This window comes from Piliocolobus tephrosceles, chromosome 18, assembly GCF_002776525.5.
Source record: "Piliocolobus tephrosceles isolate RC106 chromosome 18, ASM277652v3, whole genome shotgun sequence".
NCBI classification, from domain to species: domain Eukaryota; kingdom Metazoa; phylum Chordata; class Mammalia; order Primates; family Cercopithecidae; genus Piliocolobus; species Piliocolobus tephrosceles.
In genome coordinates, this window is record NC_045451.1 from 47548358 (window position 1) to 47575512 (window position 27155).

General features: G+C 37.5%; 1 protein-coding gene and 1 long non-coding RNA gene across 9 annotated transcripts in view; one reads left to right on the forward strand and one right to left on the reverse strand.

Annotated features, from left to right (window-relative positions):
- LOC111539732 overlaps nucleotides 1–15472 on the forward strand; it is a 34329-nt gene extending 18857 nt beyond the window's left edge. Inside the window, exons 2-3 of the long non-coding RNA XR_002730761.1 lie at nucleotides 11476–11505; nucleotides 15417–15472. This is a non-coding gene — a long non-coding RNA (uncharacterized LOC111539732). The remainder of the gene's footprint in view (nucleotides 1–11475; nucleotides 11506–15416) is intronic.
- DTNA (dystrobrevin alpha) overlaps nucleotides 1–27155 on the reverse strand; it is a 386077-nt gene that overhangs the window by 198859 nt on the left and 160063 nt on the right. For all 8 annotated transcript variants that reach the window (XM_023207708.2, XM_023207706.3, XM_023207705.3 and 5 more), the window contains exon 2: nucleotides 6922–7046. The gene's annotated coding sequence lies outside the window, so the exon portion shown is untranslated. The remainder of the gene's footprint in view (nucleotides 1–6921; nucleotides 7047–27155) is intronic.

The following is a 27155-nucleotide window of genomic DNA, read 5'->3' on the forward strand; positions in this document are numbered from 1 at the left end:
TGGAAAAATGAATCCAGCAGCATATCAAAATGGTTATCTACCACAATCAAGTCAGCTTCATCCTGGGATGCAAGGCTGGCTCAACATACACAAATCGATAAACGTAATCCATCACATAAACAGAACCAATGACAAAACCACATGATTATCTCAATAGATGCAGAAAAGGCCTTCAATAAAATTCAACACCCTTTCATGCTAAAAACACTCAATAAACCAGGTATTGATGGAACATATCTCAAAATAATAAGAGGTATTTATGACAAACCCACAGCCAAAATCATACTGAATGGGCAAAAGCTGGAAGCATTCCCTTTGAAAACCAGCACAAGACAAGGATGCCCTCTCTCACTACTCCTATTCAATACAGTATTGGAAGCTCTGCCCAGGGCAATCAGGCAAGAGAAAGAAATGAAGGGTATTCAAATAGGAAGAGAGGAAGTCAAATTCTCTGTTTGCAGATGACGTGATTGTATATTTAGAAAGCCCCATCATCTCAGCCCAAAACCTCGTTAAGCTGATAAGCAAATTCAGCAGTGTCAGGATACAAAACCAATGTGCAAAAATCACAAGCATTCCTATACACCAGTAATAGACAACCAGAGAGCCAGATCATGAGCTAACTGCCATTCACAATTGTTACAAAGAGAATAAAATACCTAGGAATACAACTTATGAGGGATATGAAGGACAAACCACTGCTCAAGGAAAGAAGAGATGACACAAACAAATGGAAAAACATTCTATGCTCATGGATAGGAAGAATCAGTATTGTGAAAATGGCCATACTGCCCAAAGTAATTTATAGATTCAATGCCATTCCCATCAAGCTGCCATTGACTTTCTTCACAGAATTAGAAAAAACTACTTTAAATTTCATATGGAAACAAAAAAGAGCCTGTATAGCCAAGACAATCCTAAGCAAAAAGAACAAAGCTGGAGGCATCACACTACCTAGCTTAAACTCTACTACAAGGCTATAGTAACCAAAAGAGCATGGACCTGGTATCAAAACAAATATATAGACCAATAGAACACAACAGAGGCCTCAGAAATAACACCACACATCTACAACCATCTGATATTTGACAAACCTGACACAAACAAACAATGGGGAGAGCATTCCCTATTTAATAAATGGTGTTGGGAAAACTGGCTAGCCATATGCAGAAAACTGAAACTGGACCCCTTCCTTACACCTCATACAGAAATTAACTCAAAATGGATTAAACACTTAAATGTAAGGCCTAAAATCATAAAAACCCTAGAAGAAAACCTAGGCACAACCATTTAGGACATAGGCATGGGCAAAGACTTCATGACTAAAACACCAAAAGGGATGGCAACAAAAGTCAAAATTCACAAATGAGATCGAATTAAAGTAAAGAGCTTCTGCACAGCAAAAGAAACTAGCATTAGAGTGAAGAGGAAATCTACAGAATGGGAGAAAATTTTTGCAATCTACTCATCTGACAAAGGGCTAATATCCAGAATCTATGAGGAACTTAAACAAAGTTACAAGAAAAAAACGACCCCATCAAAAAGTGGACAAACGATATGAACAGACACTTTTCAAAAGGAGACATTTATGTCGCCAAAAAACATACGAGAAAAAGCTCACCATCCCTGGTCATTAGAAAAATGCAAAACAAAACCACAATGAGATACCATCTCACGCCAGTTAGAATGGCAATCATTGAAAAGTCAGGAAACAACAGATGCTGGAAGGATGTGGAGAAATAGGAATGCTTTTACATTGTTGGTGGGAGTGTAAATTAATTCAATCGTTGTGGAAGACAGTGTGGCGATTCCTCAAGGATCTAGAACCAGAAATATCATTTGATGTAGCAATCCCATTACTGGGTATATACCCAAAGGATTATAAATCATTCTACTATAAAGACACATGCACACGTATGTTTATTGCAGCACTATTCACAGAAGCAAACACTTGGAACAGACCCAAATGCCCATCAATGTTAGACTGGATAAAGAAAATGTGGCACATATACACCATGGAATTCTATGTAGCCAAAAAAAGAATGGGTTCATGTCCTTTGCAGGGATATGGATGAAGCTGGAAACCATCATTCTCAGCAAACTAACACAGGAACAGAAGACCAAACACTATGTTCTCACTCATAAGTGGGAGTTGAACAATGAGAACATATGGGCACAGGGAGGGGAACATCACACACCAGGGCCTGTTGGGGGGTGAGGGACAAGGGGAGGGATAGCATTAGGAGAAATACCTAATGTAGATGATGGGTTGATGGGTAAAAGCAAACCACCATGGCACCTGTATACCTATGTAGCAAACCTGCACGTTCTGCACATGTATCCCAGAACCTAAAGTATATATATATTAAAAAATCTCCCATCATAATGTTGTCCATTATTGTAAGGACTAATACCTCCACTCTTCTCACCCCTCTCTCCCAATGTGACATTAAGATCTGTTCAGCCTGAGTTATCTTTGATGTCAGGTGTTTTGCTTGACCCAACAGGCAACATCATAAAGTTGGTGTGATCATTTCCTACATATGTGTACCAAAACTTCCAAAGCTGAATGTTTGTACCATTGTTTCAGGGGTCTCTTCCTTGCTAATTCATTAGATTTACATATTATGTAGTATATATAATCAATGGGTGCATTTTTCTTCCCAAGGGCACTTTTAAAAACTTATAATTTTATAAAATCTCATTTCCATAAGCTAGAGAGAAATGTTAATGATTAGAATTTTTAGAGCTGTATCAAGTAAGAGGAAGACTTGTACTGGCAATATCAGTTATTCATTGTTTTAAACTATATCATGAAGCTCCTCATACCTGTGTCTCCCAGCTTTAGGATGATAAAGGAGTTTTAGAAATTCTGCTCATGACGGCATTTGCACATTGTCTGAAAGGATTCTAAATTAGGCATTGCAGGTTCAACATTAACATTGGTTGAATAGATGAAAATTGTTAGTAGAAGGAACACCATGTCCTTTAGAGTCCAACCACAGTACATTAAAATGGACAGATGAGCAGTCGAGATGACCTCTGAGACAAGATTGAAAAGGAACACGTCTACATAAATAAATGAGAAGGAAATGAAAATAGCAAGGCCCTTCTATTTAAAATAACTAAGTGAAGTACCAAAATGATTAAGTGAAAAGCGACTTTAATACCAAGGAATCTCTTTAGAACGAACGGAATTGTTGAGATAGAGTGAACTGATTACTTATCAAGAAAGACAGACATTGGGATCCTGGTCACATTGCTTTCCAATACATCCAGTATTTATTATAGGAAATTTGAAATGTTCAGATCATAAGGCATCTTCAAGTAGCAAACAACCATTACTAAAATAGAGAGGTCAGATCTTTCAACTGTAGGTGAAAAGAACCAAAATGAAGTAAATCAGAAGCTTTAGATTTAAATGTGAAGGCTGGAATGGAACTGATTTAAATGTGAATGCTGGAATGAGATTAAGAAGTTCTTATACTATACATAGTAAAATTTGTGAAATGAGGATATTTTAAAAATAAAAATAATACTTGGGACATATCTGAAAATTTAAAAACCTTCCCATTAATTTGATATGCAAAATGGGAAACTTGACAATGATTGTGTTAACAGCAATGAATTAATGTTACAATATTGAATAGCTGAGGATATGGTTTTATATATATTAAGTTTAATTTTTTTCAGTTTTTTAAAAAACAAACCTTCAAGAGAATGACAAGAGAAGACAGAGATAAGAGAAATTATTTTCAAAAGACATATGTGATAAAGGATTATTAGCCATAATATACAAAGAACTTTTAACTCTCAACAATAAGAAAACAACTCAATTAAAAAATGGGCCAAAGATCTGAACAGACACCTCATCAAAGAAGATACAAAGATAGAAAGTAAGCATATGAAGAGATGTTCAACATCATTAGGGAACTGCTAATTAAAATCAGAAGTATGCACCTATTAGAATGACCAAATTCTAAAACACTGACATCAAATGCTGGAGAGGATATGGAGCAACAGGACACTTATTTGTTGCTGGTGGAAATGAAAAATGATACAATTACCTTGAAAGACAGTTTGGCAGTTTCTTACAAAAGTAAACATATTTTTACCCTATGATCCAGCAATGACACTCCTTGATATCAGGTTGGGGCAAAAGTAGTTAAATCAAAAAGTAATGGCAAATCCGCAATTACTTTTGCACCAACCTAAAATATTTACCCAAATGAGTTGAAAATTTATGTCTACACAAAAACTTACATTGGATGTTTATATCAGCTTTATTCATAATTTTCAAAACAAGGAAGCAACAAAAATGTCCTCCAATAGGTGAATAGACCAATTAAATGTGGTACATCCAGGCAGTGGAATATTACTCAACACTAAAACAAAATGAACTATCAAGCCATGAAAAGCCATGAAGGAGACTTAAATGCATATTACTGAGTGAAAGAGGCCAACCTGAAAAGGCTACACACTATATGATTTCAACGATATGACATTTCGGAAAAGGTAAAACTATGGAGCCAGGAAAAAGATGAGAGTGAGGTGCAGGGGAGGGATGAATGGGCAGAGCACAGAGGAGTTTTAGGGCAGTGAAACTATTCTGTATGATATCACAGTGATGGAAACATGTCATTTATGCATTTGTCAAAGCCCATACAATGCACAACACCAAGAATGTACCCTAATGTAAACTGTGGACTTCAGGTGATGATGGGTTAATGTAGGTTCATTGATAGTAACAAATATACCATTCTGGTGGAGGATGCCCATAGCGTGTGTGGGGTGTGTGTGTGTGTGTGTGTGTGTGTGTGTGCACGCGCGCGCACGGATATATAAAAACTGTACTTTCCACTCAATTTTTGGGTGACCTAAATTGCTCTCAAATAAATTTTACTAAATAAATAAATGACACACTGTATGATTCCATTAGATAAAGTTCTAGAATAGGCAAAATTAGTTAGTGGTCATACAAGCCATGATGATGGTTTCCCCTGTTGGAGGAATGACTGGAAGGTCACATGAGCAGGACTTCTGGGGGCATTGGTAATCTACTTCTTGATCTGATTGGAAGTATACACTTTGTGAAAATTCATCGAGATATACACTTACTTGTGACCTCTTTGTATGTATATCTCAATGTCTTAGTATAAAGTATTTTAAAAGTAAAAGACACCCTGTCCAACTTTACATTTAAATTTAATTTCCGAGGAAGCATTTGTTTTCTTAAGAAGCAAGTAATCCGTGTTCATTTTTATTCCAATAATTTTGGAAGAAATTAACAAAATATTGATGGATTAGTTAGGATTCAACCAAGAGAAAAGTAAACATTCTAAGTATTTAAAATGATAAGCTTTAATACAAGGAAATGGTTACAAAGATGAAAGAACTGAGAAGCTAAATTGGGAACGGTGAATCAAATTAAAGATGAGCAGTCTCAGGAAGCCAAAGGCACTATCACTCATGATTCTCAAGGGATAAAAGGGAAGAGGTGGTGTTAATGAGGTTCAGGGTTCAGGGTCACTGGAAGAAGCTGGAGGTAAGGTGTAGGAGTGGAGGGGAGGCTGTGGCTGCAAAATACAGCCCATAGGGTCAGTTCCTGTGGAATGAACAGGGGTAGGGCAGGGCAAGGAATGGCCCTGAAGATAACAGGCACAGATGGGCACACGTGGAAAATAAAGGATTCAGAAAATAAGTTTTTCATTTTCATTTTTTTCTTCTACAGTAACTGTTACACTAGGCAAACTGATTTACTGGTATTTTTGATGGGCACCAAGTTTAGCTTCTGGGAACTGCGTTCAACATACATCTTGTAAATAAATAGAATTACCATTTTAGTTCTACATCCAATTTCCATAAACCAAATTTATACACCCGTAAGTTTATGAAAGCATTATTTGCCATCATTTTGAAGTTAGTCAAAAGGATTAAGGAAGCATCTCTGCCTTTCAGATTAGATTTAGACAGTGGCCAATGCTCTGTCAGCTGCATTATTTTATTGGAATTGTAAACATAGGTATATGCTGGTGTTCTGAAGATTACCTTTCTTCAAAGTACATAATAAAGCCACACTTTGAAAACTAGACTTAGGAGGAGGCAGAAAGCCACACAATATCCTCAATATGACCACCACTCACTTTCTCCATTCCCCTCTATTCTGCTGAAAAATGGCGATGGCATATATCAGACTAATATTAAAGCACCAATTTTAGGCTCTTCTGTATTCTAACATGGAAGGGTGATGACATATGATGATGTAAAATATATTTATTCATCCATTTTATGGCCAGACAAAACAGAGCTTAATGTGTGTGTGTGTGTGTGTGTGTTGTGCTTAATTGTACATAGCACTTTAAAAATTTAGCACACCTGCCTTTAACCATGCCCTACTTTTAATTCTAAGTAAAATCTCCCAATAAGCAGCATCTAAAATGTTATCCTTATCTCAAACACAGATTTGTTAGTGATTAAACCATTATTATCACCATCAAATTTTCATTCAGTTTATGCCATCAAAAATTTTGTCTCATTCTGGTTTATTACTCTGATATTAAATACATTTTATATTTTACAAATCATATAACCTTTAGAATAGAATGAAGCATTTTGGCATTTGCTTACTAGAAGCCAGGAAGCGACGGTCAAGACAACCTCCATGTTATAGAGCTCACAGTTCAGATGGTTTCTGATAATAATACTAACAATAAATAAACAAAAAATAAAATGAGGTTCATTGTCTGGAACCTCACTGAACGTGCGAAACTGAAAGGCATTGATAATATTTATTTAGCCATCTTGCTCCACCTCAGCATTGATAATATTTAAACCCATTTTCTTTTCAGGCAAAGGAGAGGAGCACTTTAAAGAGAAACAGTTCAATATTCATCTTAAGTTCTTTGTCTTAAACACACTCACCTAAAATTCAATGAAGGGACAGCATGAACTTTTCAAAACCATCTATATTCTTTGAAATGGCAGTTGATTATGGCACTTAAAGACTTCCCAAGCACTTCATCCAAGGATTGGTAAATCCTATTTATCTGCAATGAGAAAGGAGACTTTTATTTAGCTAAGCAATTCACACTTCTATATTTATTACACAAACAGGAAGCCAGAATTGGCAGATCTAGAACATATGATATTTTATAAATCCCCATATCCTCTATTAATAACGTATGCAATTTGGAACTTTGCTTTTCATTTGGTACAAGAAATATTTATAAAAATAGACATTTATGATAGAAGTCATTTCACTGATGAGGACAGTGAGTCCCAGAGGGATGAAGTGATCATCCACGATTTAAAAGCTGGTTAAAGAGAGAGAGTGACCTGGAACCTTGGGTTCCTGATATAGCTCTATGGATTTAGTTGATTGAAAAACCAGAAATGGGAAAACATGGAATCTTCTTTGTTTTCCAAGTAGATAGTTTTCTGGAATATTTTATTGCCATAATTTTTACTAAAGCCAAGTAAAGTACTACTAAGATCAGAATCCTTGGACTAATATTTACTCTGATGGATTGAGCTTGAGCAGTCATAAGTAGATACCCTGTAAGGGTGGACTACAACAAGGTGGACTACAAAGGCAACCTAATGTTACTTAATAATCCATATGATTATGTTGTATAATAATAACACATAAATTGTAAATATTTCACAAGATTGGCTGTTAATTTTTCTTAAGCTGAATGATTTTATATGCTTTTGCCTTCTGAGAAAATTTCTAAATGAGAACTGAAAGACACAGCTCTAGACTGCCCTCCCCAATGCCCAAGATCCCCAACCCTATGCCTGGGAGTGACCCAGGCACCCCACTCATCATCTCCCCTCAGCCAGTCCTCCCCAGTGTTCTCTTCCTCCTCACCCTTTCCTCCTTGCTTCTCCCTGTGAACAAACAGGCTGGGTGTTACTATCCCAGGTGCCAGATGGCTTGAAGCAGCAAAAATTTGAAGCTTAGGGAATCTCATGTTAAGATGAAGGAAAAGTGTGGGGAGGAGGGACACAGTAAAGTAAAAGGGACATCTGGTGGCAGTGGGGATGGAAAGGGAAGGGATGGAAGGAACCCAGCTCTGCACCTTTGCTGAGTGATGGGTGCCTTCTGCTTCTGACTCCCACCCCATGCTTTCCTCTCCCAACCCAGGTTATCTAAAATAACACAATAATTATTTTAGCTTTCATGACTGGGTTCAGGCTTCCTATGATTTGAGGTACATAAAGAAAATTCTATAACAAAATCTTCCCCTTCCTCTTATCTAATCAGACATGTTCATTATTACGTGAGGTTTATTTATGATATGGTTTTGCTGTGTCCCCACCCAAATCTCATCTTGACTTGTAGTTCTCATAATCCCCACATATCATGGGAGGGGCCCAATAGGAGATAATTGACTCATGGAGGCTATTATCCCCATGCTGTTCTTGTGATAGTATAGGGGCTTTTCCCTCTTTGCTCGGCAATTCTCTCTCTTGCTGCTACATGAAGAAGGACGTGTTTGCTTCCACTTCCACCATGATTGTAAGTTTCCTGAGGCCTCACCAGCCATCTGGAACTGAGTCAATTATACTTATTTCCTTTATAAATTACCCAGTCATGGGCAGTTCTTTATAGTAGTGTGAGAATCGCCTAATACAATTTAATATGATATAAAGAGACTTTCACTACACAATTAACCACCGTTCTGTGACATTTGGACCCAACAGTCTTTCCCCGTGCTATGATTCTAGGCACACACATCTGTTTCACATTCTTTGAATTAAATGTATTATTACAACAGTAATACTTTCAGATATTTTTTGTTTCTTAAAGTACATGCTATTATTTCTTTTAAAATTGGAGTTAGAGTAGATTAGACCTATGCATCTGAGAATAAGTTATATATTAAAAATATTTCTCCTCATGAACACAGCTCTCTAAGCCATAGTACCTGGAAAGAAATGAAAATCTCATACAATCTAATGTATTATATTTTCACCTTAGGCTATATCTATGTATATAATAAAGTGAGATAAACTTATATCCTGCTCTATCTGGTGATGTACAATCACTGAAGACATCAGTTGGTATTGTTCTAGGGACCTCTTAGGATTTGGCTGCTGGTTGTTGCTCCTGTACCTGACAATTTTGGGAAGGATGACTTGCATATTTCTTTTTTTTTTTGTGCAGGTCCAATGGGTTACTCCAGACTGCAGTAGATTTGGAGGGAGCCTAAACAATGCTCAGATAGAGACACTGTGTTAAAGTACCACATGGGTGGTCCAGGTTGACATCTTGACCAGTATCTATGATTCATAAAAGTTGCACCTTGGGTGTTCTCTGGATCACAAGCCAGCTTTAGATTCTGCTGTTCCTCTTCTACCAAGAAGTGGCCCCATTTCACCCCATATATCACAGATAGTGATTAAAAGAAGTTAGTTGTCTAATCTGGAGGCAGATCCATCCCTACCATTCTTGGCTTCTATCCTGCATGGCAACTCCAGAGTATGTGGAGTTAAATATCCTCAATTCTTTCTACTCTTTCTTTCACCTGAGGGTGGCAGCTTCCCAAGCGGCTAGTGAATTAAAGGCATCAATCCTACTCTACTCTTCCTGCAGCCTACCGGACACTTGCAAAGCAAAATTGTCACATGAACATTGGGTGGGAATAAAAATGATACCTTTCTCCATTCTCTCTCTCTTTGAGACAAAGTCTTGCTCTCTCACCCATACTGAGTGCAGTGGCATGATTGTGGCTCACTGCAGCCTCAAACTCCTCAGGCTCAAGCAATCTTCCCATCTCAGTCTCCTGAGTAGCTGGGATTGCAGGTGCTCAGCACCACACTCAGTTAATTTTTGTATTTTTTGGAGATGAGATTTTGCTATGTTGCCCAGGCTGGTCTCGAACATCTGACCTCAAACAATCCGCCCGCCTCAGCCTCCCAACGTGGTGGGATTACAGGCATGAACCACCGTGCCTGGGCCCTTCTCTCTTTAAATTCTTATTTAAATTACAGGTCGGCTAACTTAAATTCTAGGATGGCTGACTTGTGGTTAGAAATTAAATTTTAGTGTCATGGTATAAAATAAAAATATTGTATTCTTTACTAAGCTCCCAGAAAACCTTTCAGCCAGGGTCTGGATTGGAGTTAGGAGCCAGTGTCTTACCACAGAGTACCATAAAGAAAGAAGTACTTCATTTATTTTGGGTGCTGCATTTTAGGCATATAAGTTGGATGGAAGTTGCAGGAGTCACATTTTTGCTTAATAAAAGGACCCCCTCAAATTGGAGGACACAAAAACAGAATGGGCCACCTAAAAAGGTAGTGATCTTCATATCAATGATATCAATTTAAATAGAGGCTCAATAATCATTTGTAGTGGTGGGATTTGGTAAAGCATACATGTTTATCACACATTTATTTTACACAAGTTGGGATATGTAGTCCTCTCAACCCAGATTCTGTGGGATCTAGCCAAGTATTAGACTGCAGAAGAGTTAACCTTTGTGTTATTATTCCTATTTATGCTTGGACTGATGTTCCTACCATAAATAGCACTCTGTCCTCACTCTCTATTGTTTATTTTGATATATTCCCCTGTACTGCCACTACCTGATTATTATTTATTCATCGTCTCTTCACACCAGAATATAGCTCCACAAAGGCAGCAACTTTTTCACTGTTGTGCACCTGATGCTTAGAATGATGGCTGGCACACAGTATGCCTGCAGTAATATTTATTGCATGAACAAATAAATGTATGAATGAACATATATTTTTGGTTGTCACCAAATTTAAATCTAAGAAGTTTGTATTGTTCTTTCGCACAAAGATTTGCAAGTCAGATTAAAGCTTCTAGATGATGATTTTATTTATACATACCCTAGAATAAACAAGATAGGGTGAAATATATGATTAACTAGCAAGAATGTAGTAAAAGAAAAATCCTATTACACTTTCTTATTTTGAAATTTGTCTTCTTTTTCTTATAAATATTTGGTTCAATTTCCTTTCTCTTACCCCTGTGAACTTGCACCATATTAAAAATAATTTCATCACAATCTGAAGAATTCATGATTATTTTTTTCACACTAAAAATATAAGGAATCCAAGCAGAGATTTTAGCTACTTTCATTATTATTCAAGAATGGGTAGCCTAAATATTAAAAGAAGGAATAAAAAGGTGCTCTCCAGGACTTCTTTTGAGGGTATGACTTTTGTTCAGTGGTTCTCAATCAGGGTGATTTTGCCTCCAGGGGATACATGACAATGTCTGGAGACATTTTTGGTTGTCCAGGGTGGGTACATGCAACTGGCATCTAGTAGGTACTGGTCAGGATGCGCTGAACATCTGGAAATTCACAGGACTACCACCCCCCACCCCCCAGCCAAACAATGAACAGTCCAAAATGTTGATTGTACCCAGGTTGAGATGCCCTGGTAGGTGGTCCGAGTTCCTTTGAGTCCTAATACTATTCTGTAATTTTACCACAGGTCCCATCCAGACCTCTGAAGTTGAACAAGGTAAGTCTAATTTCCCTTTTGAAGCTTCCTGCAACTCTATATACCACGTGAATTCCTTCCTGCACCTCCCAGCTGTGCTCTTAGACCCTCTCTGTATTCCAGTCCTTAGTGCTGCCACACCACTCTTGGGAGGTCTTTCATTGCAGCACCTGTTATCATTTTAAATTACCATGAATTTTCTTATCCCTTTATAAGAATATGTGCAACTCTGGGCAGAGACTTACTGTTTGTTTCTTCATCACCTCTAGCACATAATTTTTAATGATGAATAGCCATCATCACTAAATGCTTGTTTGAATAAATGACTGATGGTGGAACAGTTAGCAAACATGAAGCTCATGTTTTCACATCTGGTTCCCGTACAGAGTTGCAGTATAAACTTACTCAAGTAATTTCACCAGATTATTAGTTATCGGCCTAAGAACGTCAAAGTGGCTTACAAAGTTGTAGTAAAATGGATTTGGAATCATGGCCCTTGGACTAAACCCAGAATCACCCCAGACACAAGGATATTAAGTCAGAGTCAGGGAGAGGACGGCTGAGAAATGGGCTTTTTGGACAGTTAAAAGCTGGAAACACAATTAGTGCTATTGGATGCTTAGGCATCCTCTCTATTTTAAGGACTTGTTCTTGTTGACACAGAGTTCAGTATATGAGAGGCAGGAATGTCTTGAGTGTCTTTACTTCCTATTAAGGGCATAGCTTATTTCTTCAAGCCCTAGGATAAAGGGGCTGTGGCTGTGACAGTTTAGTTGTTCACATCCAGTGTGGCACCTTCGCGGAAGGACAAGATCACACAGGCGAGCCTCTCCCATTAGGGATTCTGGGCCCGAAGGAAAGTGCCATTGAGACTGGCTGCATCAGCTCCTATGCTGGGTGGCAACCTCATTTCTGTGAAGTTTTTAAATCTTTGGACAAATAATCAGGGAAATTAATCTAATCTCAGAAGAGGTTGTGCATCTATAATTTGTTTCCATCAAACCACAGCCCAATGACTGCAGAAACATGTGTGTACTTCAAAATTCTGGGTATCCATATAGGCCACTACTGTGCCTCACTTTTCAGATACCTACTTTAATACTTATCTCTGATAAAATGTAACGAGACAGCAAGAAGATATTTGAGAAGTATAAGATAGTAGCAGAGAATTTGGTTTTATTCCTGATATTTCATCAATAGAAGTGGATAAAAAGTTGTACCTTATCACTTAGGTTAAAGTAAGATAAGGCAGAGAGAACAATATTTGTAGAAAATAGCTGTCAACAGGAAAAAATATATACCTTCCGCAAAGAATGTAGAATTTTTCATGCCACAAAGCCGAAGGCCTGCTGACATTCAGGAACACTTAAGAAATAATATGATGGCCTGCCTGTCAATATCAGTTCAGCTGGGTATCCAGTCAACTGTTTTAAAGGTGCTGAGAAAAATGAAGGTGGTTTATAAAGGATTTACCAGCTGTTTCTTGCACAGCATTTTTTATTTTTTATTTCTGAAAGACTGGCTCTGTGTATCTTTCTGTTGCATTTTATTGTAAGGTTAAGACAGTTGGTTATCGAGATGATACTTGCATTTTTAAAAGGTAAGGTGGCTCATGCCTGTAATCCCAGCACTTTCAGAGGCCAAGACAAGAAGATCCCTTGAGCCCAGGAGTTCGAGACCAGCCTGGGCAACATGACAAAACCCCACTGATTAAGTTTACTTTACTTAAGTATCTCAGAAATTTTGTAGAAATAAAAAAATAATAATAATACAAAAATTAGCTGGGCATAGTGGTGCATACCTGTGGTCCCAGCTGCTCGGAAGGCTGAGGTGGGAGATAACCTGAGCCCAGGAGGTGAAGGTTGCAGTGAGCCAAGATTGTGCCACTGCATTTCAGCCTGGGTGACAGAGTGAGACCCTGTCTCAAAAAACAAACAAACAAACAAAATGTAAAAATAATTGGCTTACATGCTAATACTTATTAAAAATCAAGTTTTATCAAAAATAGATAAGAGACAAGAAACATGGAGTTTTTAAAGTGTGTGTGTGTGTGTGTGTGTGTGTGTGTGTGTGTTTTAATCAAAGTAACTTTCCTTTTAGGAAATGTGGAAAATATGATAAATTGTGAAGAAAATTAGTATCACCCACATTCCACCTCACAGGAAACCCCTATGAAGATTTTATACATTTACTTCCAGTTACACACACACACACACACACACACACACACACACACAGGCATATGTTTGTGCATATATACACACACATCATAATTTTTAAGGAAGTAGTTGAGGGACTGTAAACTACATACAATTTTGTTTTAATATTTGGAACTTTTATGTCCTATTAGCAATCTATACATATTCAGCATGAATACTTCCTCCGTTTATGGCTATGAAATTATTTTTATTCAACTTGCTCATTAAAGGATATGATACATATGAAGATCTGAGATATCAGTAGTGGCTGAATGATCCTTTATTTTATTCACGTACTTTATACACACATTCACACAGAACACGTGTCAGCTACATTTCAGGGTAAAGCAGTAACTCACTATTTTATTTTTATATTAAGGTTTATTTTGTTATAGAAATTGCTACTGTACAAAACTCAGGCATCCCAAAATATCAGAAAAATAGGAGTCACTTTCTTAGAATATACTTTTAAAGGGAGTGATTATCTCATTTTGTATCTTTTTAAAAAATACAATTGAGAAACCAATGAGAGTCTCATTGTGTATTTACCTACACAAATAATCACTAAACGTAAGTATCTCAGGTTTTCTTAGATGAAAATCTCCTTTTATGAATGTAAGTAGGGCAATAAGCAACTAAAACCAAGTATAGATAAAGGCCATCCCACAGTGATGAATCTCATTAAAGCTTTACATTCTCCATGTTGAAATTAATTCCAAGGCAGAAAGATTCATGTATTTTTGCTGATCAGGACAAAAAAAAAAAAATGTTTTCCCAAGTGCAGTCTTTTGTCTCCTGCATCTCATTACACCCACCAAATTGGCCAAAAAAAGAATTAAATTGAATTTTGCAGGTCAAGTAAAAATGTGTCAAAGGTTAGTCTAACTGGCTTTTAAAAAGCCATATTTGTAGTTACCTGCAAGCAGGTATACCGCAGAGTCTATTGAAATCTCTCTGATACTGTGTGATCATGATTTTGCTCATAATTTCCATGCATTCATTTGTTAGGGAAGCCTACTACACACTTCTAAGAAACTGATACAGTGTGATCTGGTATAACTGTCTGTTGATACTATGATGTAAAGTTCCATTAGAAAAGAAGGAAGGAAGGAAGAAATAAAGAAAGGATAAAACCTTATAAAACTAGATATAGAACAAAAAAGGTAAAATAAAAAGAAGGTTTTGTAGTATCTCTATCAGTTACATTAACAACACAAAAAAGAGGGTGAGTGGAGAGGAGAGAAAACGTTTGCAAGCAGAGTACCGTACTTCCCACAAATATAATGAATTAAGTTTGTACTGAGCATATATAATTCCACATTTTTAAACATCATTCTTCTCTAATATGCATTAAACCCCAATCATAAGGCTTGCTTTCATAAAAAATATGTATGCAAATGTAGCAGTTATTTGGACACAATTTCACTGACAAACTCTTAGGCATGAAAATCAGATTCTTAATATTTTGTTGTCATTGTTTGTAATGTATATCTTGTTTCCCTAAAGAAAAAAAAATACTTGTGTGCAAAATAAGGGTGGTTGTTTTCTTAGCAAAGAGATACTTTTACTGGAAATCATAAAAAGACAGAAGCATCTAATTCTGGGAACGAATGCTCAGGTCTTGCCGTTAGTGGTGTCTTTCTACCTTAACTGGTGGCCTTGCATATGACATATGCCTTAGCAGCCACCTGAGGGTTACTGAGAGCTTGACTTAGCATTTTCATCTGACTCCAGGGAGATAAGTACCTTTAAAAGAAGAAGAAGAAGAAGAAAAGAATAAGAAGAAGAGGAGAAGGAGGAGGAGAAGGAGGAGGAGAAGGAGGAGGAGAAGGAGGAGGAGGAGGAGGAGGAGAAGAAGAAGAAGGAGAAGGACAAGGAGAAGGAGAAGGAGAAGGAGAAGAAGAAAGAAGAAAGAAGATAAATCATTTAATTTGGTATCAATAAATTGCCTTGCTACTTTGGGGTTAAAAAAAGTGATCCCATATCCTACATCAGAGGTTTTTAAACTTTTTGTTCTGAAGACCCCAAGAGCTTTTGTTTGTTTGTAATACCTATCAATATTTACCCTATTAGAAATGAAAACTTACAAACTTTAAAAATATTTATTTATAAATTCACTGCAGATAAAACCCAAAGCTACTTGGCAAGCTAATGGAAAGTTAAAGCTATTGATAGGTGTACTTGCCCTTGTATCTCTGTGATAGACCTAGTCTGTCCCCCAGACACCTTCCACCTGTCTGTTTAGACCCCTTCCTCAAACCCTATTCTCACCCCATAACCACACCACCAGTTTGGAAGGCTAGTGTAGCAGAAAAGAGACATATGGACATTGTATAACCCAGCATTCAGGTTGTGGAGTTCATTTTATCCCACTTGCATACTATTCTAAGTGCATTAACCCACCCCATCTTTCCTCCCTTGATTCTCATTATATGTTTAAAATTGATTTAATAAACCACATGATTGGAGCATCTTAAAATAATTGGTGTATAAATTCATTTATGTGACAATGATAAACCCATTACATATATCATAAATAATATATATTTTTAATAAAATAGAAATATTTTCCAAGACAAAATTTTGGTGATAAGCATGGTTTTACATTTTTTGGAAATCCCCTAATATCTGGCTTAGTGGAAGATAGCCAGATTTACATCTCTGCTTCTGCATTTAATCTACTGGAATATGTTTTGGTTGACAAATGTGAAGAAACACCAGGCTCACATAGACATGTAGTTTGAAATGGTAGAGTCTTTTCATAGCCTTTCAGATTATTATGGACAGTTTTCTTTGATAGAACAGTGAAATTCAAAAACTGATTCTTCCTTAAAAATGGAATGTGGAATCTGAAACATATCATGTCTATTATAGTAAACTCAATTATCTGTCTCATACTTGGTATAGTTTTTTTAAAAATCTATATATGATTTTATGACAAAATGAATTGTTCTGGGTCACTTAGTAAAGCAGATCTTCCAACTGTTTACATTTTATTTTCGATAACAAAAAATTACTTTTGTTAATATCACCACGAGTCTCATCAGAAAGGTACTGAGAAGCTGTCAAGCTTATAGTGGCAGATGTAGGCTTTTCAAAATTCTAATTTCTACTTGAAAGTTTGAATTTTGTCATTGTCAGAAATTCCTGTTAGTTGTTTTATCTGAAGTGACAAGCTTACTTCACTCATTTTCAAAAAACATTTGTCAAATACCCCTGCTGAAATAATCATAGTTTGTCTGCTCATTGTTCTTTTAAATAAAAATGTTCTATGAAAGAAGTGACTAGTTCCACTTGTACCTTGAACAATAATACCTGGAGACAACTGTTGCACTTCAACATATTTCCAAAGTGCTTTATGCATACTTCCCATTTCCTTGCACTATTAAAAAGATGTGACCAGGCATGGTGGCTCATGCCTGTAATCCCAACACTTTGGGAGGCCAAGGCAGGAGGATCGCTTGAGTCTGGGAGTTCAAGACCAGCCTGGGCATAGTAAGACATATCAAGACCTTGTTTCTACAAAAAAATAAAAAATTAGCTAGGCGTGGTGGTATGCACTTGTATGTAGTCCCAGCTCCTTAGGAGGCTGAGATAGGAGGATCCCTTGAGCCCAGGGGTTCACGGCTGCAGTGAGCCACGATTGTGCCAATGAACTCCAGCTTGGATGACAGAGTGAGAGCCTGTCTCAAAAAAGTAAAATGTAAAAACAAATAAAAAATACATCATTCACACTTCCAAGACTTAATAACATGCTGTTGCTTGCTTTGTTTTTCACTGGAAGTGCATGGGAGTGAAGAAATATAACTACCAGTAGAGCTTGGTGCCATTGCCTTCAACCTCTAGTAATGAGGTTCCAGCAGTTTTACTTACCATTACTTTTGCACATCTGTGTGAATGTGAATGTCCACATAGTGAAAAAGGCAAATAATATGTTAGTTGTTATTAAAATAGTTTTAACCTCAAGAATCCTGTGAAAGTGTCTTCATTTCGAGAACCATTGTCCTAAAAGGAAGGGCATGTATTAAGGTGGCTGAGACAAGTCTCTGAGGTTGAATAACATAGTTGTTCCTCAGGGTCAAAGGATATCACTTAGCGCAGAGTCTGACACAACTGTCAACTCAACAGATGTTAGCTATGATTACTGCTATTTATAGTATTTCTTTTTCAGATCAAGAAGCAATGATATGAGTAAATGAAAATATCAGCTGTGCGTTGGAACTTATCCTACCTAAATCCAAATTTTAGTTCTGCAATTCTTCTGAGTACAAGCTACATGCAGATATGTTTTTCCTGCTATTTTGAGCAAGACTGAGATTTTGCCCCTCACATGTCAATTTTGCAAATCCTTGGGTAATCAGTCATGAGAGACATTTCTCAGTCATTAGTTAGTGGGGATAACTGAGAGATGGTATTTGACTGGGTCCTAGGATCGCCCAGTCCCTGATCTTCTTTCTACCATAGCATGTTTGGGAAGCAGGTATTTCCAAAGGGTTATGCTAAGCTCATAGGGACATCTAGCTAATGTAAATGATGGAAACAGGTAAGTGTAAGTCAAGGAGACCAGTCATATTGTGCTTGCATATTTTACTCTTAGGAATATTTTTTACTGTCTCCAAGAAATGTGTTCTCCCTCATTTTCCTTGAAATTACAAGAGGCTTGCTTGCTATTTTTACCATCTTTGACTTCAGTACAAAAATTAAAAAACAAAACAAAACAAAACAAAAAACAGTCCTTAACAACAAAATGGTGCAAGCTTGATAGTAAGTAACAGCTTACATTTAATCTTGGTGTTAGAAAAAGAGAGAGTGATAGTAATGGAGTTGAAATGAAGAGTGTGTGCCTTGTTTATAGAGAGAAGCTCCCTCTGACTCCCACACAGAGGCGTGGATATACGGTGTGGCCACATCTTTCTATTTTCAAGTTCAGGATGGAAATCCAGTTATTTATGTGAAATTTTCCAATTTATAAATGTTGCCCCAAACTGGGTAGGCCACATAAAACTGCTGGCAGGGTTTGCAAGCTGCCACATTTTTGATTTCTCCAAATATATAACTTAATTTCCCTCCATGATCTCACTCACCATTATCCTCTGCACTTAACCTCTGTCACCTCTCCTATCTTGGGGCAAAGACAGTGGGAATAGGGGATGGAGAGGCGCCTTTATCTCCCTCTAGTGGTGAAAATATGCCAAAACAACTAGCTGAATGCTCATTGATCCTGTTCATTGAAAACTCATTTATGTGAAACTCATCCTTTGTCTGATTAAAATTAGCAAAACAGACTCTGGCTATTATGTGTGAGATGTGAACTGAAAGGAAATATTATTACCAGTGCAGATTAGACTCTGGGGTAAAAGAAGCCAGAAAGAGGGAGCAGGGATATCAGCCCAAGTAGCAATTTAAAAGACTTAAGCGTTCCAGACCTCGTCACCAGGAAAAGAGAAGAATCTGAAAACTTCTACTCTAACAGGAGGCAGGGCCATCAATACATACTGCAGCTGGAAGGCATATGTTAAATTTTATGGGTAAAGTTGACTATAGTGTGATTGATCAATGTATCCACTAGCTAGAGCAGTATCTAGTAAGTACTGCTAATTTGATCCCTGTTTTAAGTATTTAATAGTACCTTAGCTCTTATTAATTAATGGAGAGCATCTCATATTCTTTGTTTAGAAGCTTCACTTGGGGAAAATGTTTTCAGGGTGGAGAATGGAATACATTTTGCAAATAAACAGAATTTCAAATAGGTTAGTAACACAGAGCTAATAAATGATACTGAGAAAGATAAAAAGTAGATATCACAATAATTGTTGACAAAAAGAGTCAAACTCTGAAAAATATTTGTAAAGATAAATTTTGAGCCAAATATGAGTAGGCAATGGTCAGTGACACAGCCCTGTCTCCTAAGAGCATGTGCCCAAAGTAGTCAGGCTACAGCTTAGTTTTATACATTTCAGGGAGACATAAGACATCAATCAATACACGTAAGATGTACATTGGTTGGGTCAGGAAAGGTGGCACAACTCAAAGCAGGGGTGGGGAGCTTCAAGGTCATAGGTAGATTCAAAAACTTCTAATTGGCAATTGGTTGGAAGACTTAAGTTATTGTCCAAAGACCTGGAATCAACAGAAGGGAATGTCTGGGCTAAGATAAGGGGTTTTAGAGATCAAAGTTCTTATTATGCAGAAGAAGTCTCCAGGTAACAGGCTTCAGAGAGATTAGATTATAAATGTTTCTTATCAGACTTAAAAGGTGCCAGACTCTTAGTTGATTCTCTCCTGGATGAGAAAAAAACACCTGGAAAGGGAAGGGGATTCTCCACAGAATGCAGATTTTCCCTATAAGCAATAGCTATGCAGGGCTATTTCAAAATATGTCAAATACATATATCTTAGAGTAAAATACTTCGATATCTTTCAGGGCCTGCTGTCTGTCAGGTGATGCTATACTAGATCAGGCTTGGATTTGGTGACCTATTGCTACAACAAGTCTTAAGATCTCTGTTTTAATGTTAATGCTGGTCAGTTGTGCCTGAATTCCAAAGGGAGGAGAGTATAATGAGGCATGTCTGACCCCCCACTACCTCTCATGGCCTGAACTAGTTTTTCAGGTTAACTTTGGAATGCCCTTGGCTGAGAGGAGAGGTCCATTCAGATAGTTGGGGGGCTTAGAATTTTATTTTTAGTTTACCCAGCTTTGCTTCATTTGGATGCCCATGCTGTCTTAGAACACTACCCAAGTATATGCCTGTAGGTCAAATGTCGACTTTCAAGGATGATTCCCTCCCTTTATACTCATTTCTTTGCCTTCTGCCCTCCTTCATACACTCAGATAATTTAAAGAACTGAAATACAATCGCTTTTAAAGGCTCAATACTTCATTATACTTTTGTTTTGAAAACAGTTTTTGAGTTGAGAGTATATCAGCAAAAGCAGCCGAAAGAATGTGGCTGTTGTTACAAGGTCAGCTTTTCAGCAGCCCTCGGCAGCCATTACTGGCATTCTGTCAAACAATCACCACTGGCAGCAGGGCCATTCACAGGCAATGAGTCAGCAGCTCTGACAACACTAAATACGGTCACCGGTTAATGCGCAAGATAACAGGCTCACATGCTCCGTCAGAAAGGGCTGGTGAGAGGAAACATTTTATTTTTCAGGTTTATTTAGAAGATCAGGATAGGTTGTTAAAACCCAGATGTTAAATGAGTGTGTGTGTGTGTGTGTGTGTGTGTGTGTGTGTACGTGTAAGAATCTAGACTGAAATATTTATACATATGGATTTCTTCTGTAAGGAAAAACAAGTTCAAACTGAGAGCTGAAATGTCTGAAGCTAGGCATTTCAAGTAAGATATTGTTGTACAAAGAAGTGCCTGCCTTATACCTGGGCTGTCCAGTCCAGTAGTCATTGGCTACATGTGGCTATTGCGCAGCTGAAATGTGGCTAGCCCAAATCAAGATGTGCTGCAAGTATAAAATCTATACAGGATTTCAAGCATACAGTACAAAAAAGGAATAAAAGGACCTCATTAATAACTTTTTATGTTAGTTACACGTTGAAATAATATTTTTGATATATTGGACTAAGTAAATATATTTAGATTAACTTCACCTGTTTGTTTTTCCTTTTTTAATGTGGCTACTAGAAAATTTATAATTACATATGTGGCTTGCATCCTGTTTCTATTGGATAGTACAACTTTAAAGGAAGATATTTGATATCATCTCCTTCCAGTCATAACACACACACGCATGCACACACACACACACACACACGTGTATACAGTAAATGGATAGGAAGACAGTAGGTGTTTTAAAAATGGAGGCTGTGAAATTCCACTTAAGGTGCTGATTTGAAGATCCCCATTCTCTAAGCTAAAGAACAGTTCAACATAGTCATAGCACTGAAAGATATTCTACCCTGAATTGTCATTAGGCCTCAGCTGTGGGTACAGTGGAGAAAGAGTGTCAGCCATATTTATTTAATTCTGGCCATTTTATTAAGAAAGAAAGGGCACTGTTCAAGATGCTGAGAAATGACACTCTCATAGAAGAACAAAATGAGCTCTGTAGAAATAAATTAGTGTTGTTCTCTGGACTTTCCTGTTCTGTTTTAGACTTGAATGCTCTTAAGGCTGCTTTGGTGGTGATGATCAAGACAGTATTATAACATATTGGGCTAAAACTTTGACTTAATAGGGATTTTGATAAAGGCCACGTGCAGTGGCTCAATCCTGTAATCCGGCACTTTCGTAAATAAACCAAGGCAGGTGGACTGCTTGAGATTAGGAGTTTGAGACCAGCTTGGGCAACATGGCAAAACCCCATCTCTACAAAACTACAAAAAATTAGCCGGATATGGTGGTACACACCTGTTGTCCCAGCTACTCGGGAGGCTGAGGCATGACAGTCACTTGAACCTGAGGGGCAGAGGTTGCAGTGAGCCGAGATCACGCCACTGCACTCCAGCCTGGGTGATAGAACCAGACCTTGTCTCAAAAAACAAACAAAGAAACAAAAGGATTTTGATAAAAGCAAAATTTGGATACTAATTTGGCTGTTTAATCAGCTACTGAAAGATTCTAATTTCTAGATTTGCCTGACTATGTTTTTGTGCTTTGAGTCTGATTTGTCACTGTTAGTAAATTATCCCCCTAAATTCTGGCTAGTGTTCAGGGATTCCTAGTAGCCTTTCTCCTGTATCCTGCTGCATGCTCTCTCCTTTTTAGTTTCAGTGCTTGAATCAGTTTCATCAGTCAGCTTCTTTCATCTTCTTCTTAGCCAATATCTACTTTGAAGACTTTGGAGTTTTGGAGTCAAACAGATGCCAATTTGAGACTCTGAAGTCAGCCAATTCTCCTGAAATTTCTCTTTCATCCATTTTAACTTTAACTATTGACTTTAATTTTTATGAGCAAAGCTGGAAAGCAAGTAGCTGAGTAGAGGTTTCATTAATAGTGGCCGGGCCTTCCTGAATGATTGTCCAAAGGGGTATTCTAGCAATACGAAGATGGCAGTGTGTGTGGCTCCTGAACTATTTGGAAGAAAGTGTGAAATTCTTCAGATTATTTTTCATTCAGAACTATGCGATGTCTCCCCTGCTTCCCAAATGCATAACCTAATTTCATCCCTCAAATTTAGAAACCGAAATTTGGATACACTTCTATCAGAGAACGGCTCACGGTTTTCTCCTAAAATCTCTGTTTAGTAGTCTTCCTTGTCTAAATGGAGAGTGAGGTATGAAAAATCTAGTGTATCCATTTAAAGTAATAAAAATATTTTAAAGAAAAATTCACTGGTTGGTATTCTAATGGTTTTTAAAATATATTTTTGCTTTCTCATTAAAAAAGACATTGTATTACAATAGAAGGATTTACACGATAAATAAAAATAGATTACTTTTACCACTCTAAGGAAATTGTTTTTGAACTCTTTCAGTTTGGACAATGAAAGCAAACTGACTGATTTATAACACATTTTGCTTTTTGACAAGTTTTTAAAAAAATTCAAATTCTTGACAAGTGTTGCTGAGCAATACCAAAAATTACCATAGTTGGTAAATACACAAAAGCAAGAAAAGTTAAAGCAAGCTATGACAAGCTTCCAATGTTTTTAGAATAACCACCTTACATTATCTGATTCCAAAGATAGGGGTTAAAAAAATGTTGATTAAGACTTTACAAATCTGACCAGGTGCAGTGGCTCATGCCTAGTCCTAGCACTTTGGAAGTCTGAGGTAGATAGACTGTCTGAGCTCAGGATTTTGAGACCATCGTGGGCAACATGATGAAACCTTGTCTCTACTGAAAATACAAAAAATTAGCCATGCATAGTGGTGCACACCGATAGTCCCAGCTACTTGGAAGGCTGAGGCATAAGAATCGCTTGAGCCTAGGAGGTGGAGCTTGCAGTGAGCCAAGATCATGCGACTGAACCCCATCCTGGGTGACAGAACAAGACACTGTCTCAAACAAACAAAGGCTATGCAACTATAAAAAGATTAGGTAAAATAGAGTATTGGACTATTAACATCATTTCACTAGATTTTTAGGTAACTGTATTACTATGTTTTAAAAAAGCATCTCAACATCTAACAACTATAATTTTCTCTTCTCTTTGTTTCAGTTTTTGTAACCAAGAAATTTTAAATAATGAATCCTGTATATTCTAAAAGTTTATATGTTGTTAATGAAACTCTTTTGGAGAAATCTAACAAAGAAAAATTACACCACTGAAGCTTGTGACATCTGTGAAATGTGGTTTAGGAAACATGCATGGCAGGGCTAGGAGAACTTCAATATGAGAGTAAAAAGCATTTGGGGACTGCTCCCTGACCTGGAAGTTCAGAAGGGAAGGGGTCAATGGTGACTGGCAGCTCATTTCAAGTCTTTTTAGCACCCTGTTCCCCTAAAGAGACGGAGGAAAACAACACAATTGTCAGACATTTACGGTATTCTGTTTTTCCAATTCCTAGCAAGAGAATGTGCAGAAAATAAAACTAAACTCTATAGCCAGCCTTCACTGACTTAACAAAGATGAATCACTTTCATGAGTGGCTTACTTTACCTCTTCCAGGACTGACATCTGTGCTTACTGTTTAGCAACACTAAAATTGGAAATAAAATTCATAACTGATACACGTTTAATTAAAGAGATAAAAGCAACTTGTAACTATAACTTGATAAAAGGGTCCTATAAACTGCTAACATTTGATAATGATATAAACCATCCTGTAATGCAAACCACAGGATTACTGTCAAGAACATAAAATATATTCACATTATTTGATTCATTCATCTGCAGCAAGAGAAGCAGTTGACAATAAAATATCACTCGGTGTGTGCACGTGTGTGTTAACATGTGTTTATGTGTGTAAAGCCTCCCTTTTGTGCTCATTTATAAGGGTAGAATGAGAAAGTTGACAAGTTAGAGAATAGGTAAAATGAAGACTTAATTTCTTTGTATATATGAACAATTAACTTTTTCCTTAAAGTCTGTCTACTCCACAGCAAGGTTATGGGTCTCCTGGCAGGACTGGCCCATTCACACTCCAACAAAAATAAGAGTTTTATTGTGCTCAAATACAGTGAGTTCTTTGGTTAAAACAATACTTGGGCAATCCAGCTGCCAGGAATATTATTATCTTATTAATTATTAATAGCAAACCTATGTACTTATAGAAAAGAGGACACAATTTAACATGAGCAGTTACCCTTTGGATATTTTTAGAAATTAATATCCACGTAATTTCTGTGATAAAAAGTGAAAACACATGAGTAAATTGAAAGATACAAGGGTAAAAAGCACAATAGTCTGCTTATCTATCTGAGAACTTTTCTTTTTCATTTAATAATAGCTAATACAAGTGAATATAATATCAGAAACATCTGCTTAGTTGTGCCTTTAGCCACCATTTCCTTTAACAGATAAAGTTAAGCAAGTAGGTTTCTCAGCATCTTTGAGCAGGGAAGTGGAGATGGGAGGTGGGGGAAGAGGCCCTGATGGGCTGGAATGGTCTGAGTTACATTTGGGTGATGCTAATCTTCCCCTTACTCTAAAGTACCACCAATTATGTAAGAGACAAGGAGGCAGTGAGTATGTCCAATAACTGATTCAGAGAAGGGCTTGGGTAGGTAGGCAGAGTGTGGGAAGGTCACCTCTTGAACCTAGCACTTTACTTACCTGTCTACTTAAACTGGGGTTTACATTTTTGCCTGATTTAATAATTGAATATCATATATTGCCTGCATGTTATGGAGTTCTGAAAAACTACATGTTAGTAAAAAAAATTCCTTAATATTATTATCCCTATTAAAAAACTTAGGCCGGGCACAGTGGCTCACGCCTGTAATCTCAACATTTTTTGAGGCCGAGGCAGGTGGATCACCTGAGGTCAGGCGTTCAGGACAAGCTTGGCCAACATGGTGAAACCCTGTCTCTACGAAAAATACAAAAATTAGCTGGGTGTGGTGGCACACACCTATAATCCCAGCTACTCAGGAGGCTGAGGCAGGAGAATCACTTGAACCCAGGAGGCGGAGGTTGCAGTGAGCCAAGATTGCGCCACTGCACTCCAGCCTGGGTGACAGAGCAAACTCCGTCTCAAAAAAAAAAAAAAATTATTTACAGCTTTTACAGTCCACTTTCCAAACACATACATAGTGGAACACAGATTATCCCACATGGAAGATAAGTTATAAAATCTGCATTTGGATTCAGAGGTATGTTTTTAGAATGTACCCATATGAAGCATGTTTTTAGAATGTTCCCAAGAGATTAACCTTCACAATTAAGCTTTGTTGCAGTTAGTGTTAAAGGTACTGGGTGTGTTCTGAGTATACACGGGCAAGTACAGCATAGTGACCAACAGCATGGACTTCCATCTGTGACTTATTTTCTCTAGAAGTGTTTCCTCATTTTTAATATAAGGGTAATAATAGAGCTTACTTAATGTTGAATTTTGATTTTGATAATGAATGTATTGTACCTAGCACAGGACTGTCACTCAGTAACTGGTAGTTACCAGTTACTCTACCAGCTCTAGGATTATCAACTAAGGTAAGGCATGGGAAATAACTACATTGAAATGGGGTCACAGGGACATTTCCAAAGTGCCGTTTCCAAGGTGAAAATCTTCCTGCCAATTTGCAACAGCTCTATCATAAAAGCTATTTGAGAATGTCACTAATCCAGCTGGAAGACAGTTGGCCAATGATAGGAGAAAAAACTGAGTAAGGTGACCAGGTGAATTACTGAGACCACCCAAGCCCTATAAATAGATCCACAGTTCCTTGGGGAGTCATCCCTGTCCCAAGGCTTCCTCTCATACAAGCACTCTGAGTATTGGCTTTAGCAAATTATCTGAAATGGCTGACAAGAAAAACTCATCAAAACCCTTTGGGTAGATACAAGGAGACTGAAGTGGGACAATGTATCTGACGACATATACTGTCTTGTGAGTCTCCAATTCAAAGCTGTTTGATATTTTACCATGGAGTCCTGGTATTTTTTATTTTTATTATTTATTTATTTTGAGATGGAGTCTCATTCTGTCACCCAAGCTGGAGTGCAGTGGCACAATCTTGGCTCACTGCAACCTCTGCCTCCTGGGTTCAAGTGATTCTCATGCCTCAGCCTCCAAGTAGCTGGGACTACAGGTGTGTGCCACCACGCCCAGCTAATTTTTACATTTTTAGTAGAAACGGGTTTTCACCATGTTGACCAGGCTGGTCTCAAACTCCTGACCTCAAGTGATCCACCCACCTCAGCCTCCCAAAGTGCTGAGATTACTGGCATGACCCACTGCGCCTGACCCTCAGCGATATTTTTAAAAAACTCTTTAGTGTTAAGTGTTTTTCTTGTTCTTTCAATCACATAGATAATACACTGGAAAGAATCAAGCCTTAACTATAGTATTCACTATAGAGACAAGCAGAATTCAATTTTAGTATTCACTGTGAATCACAGAACCTG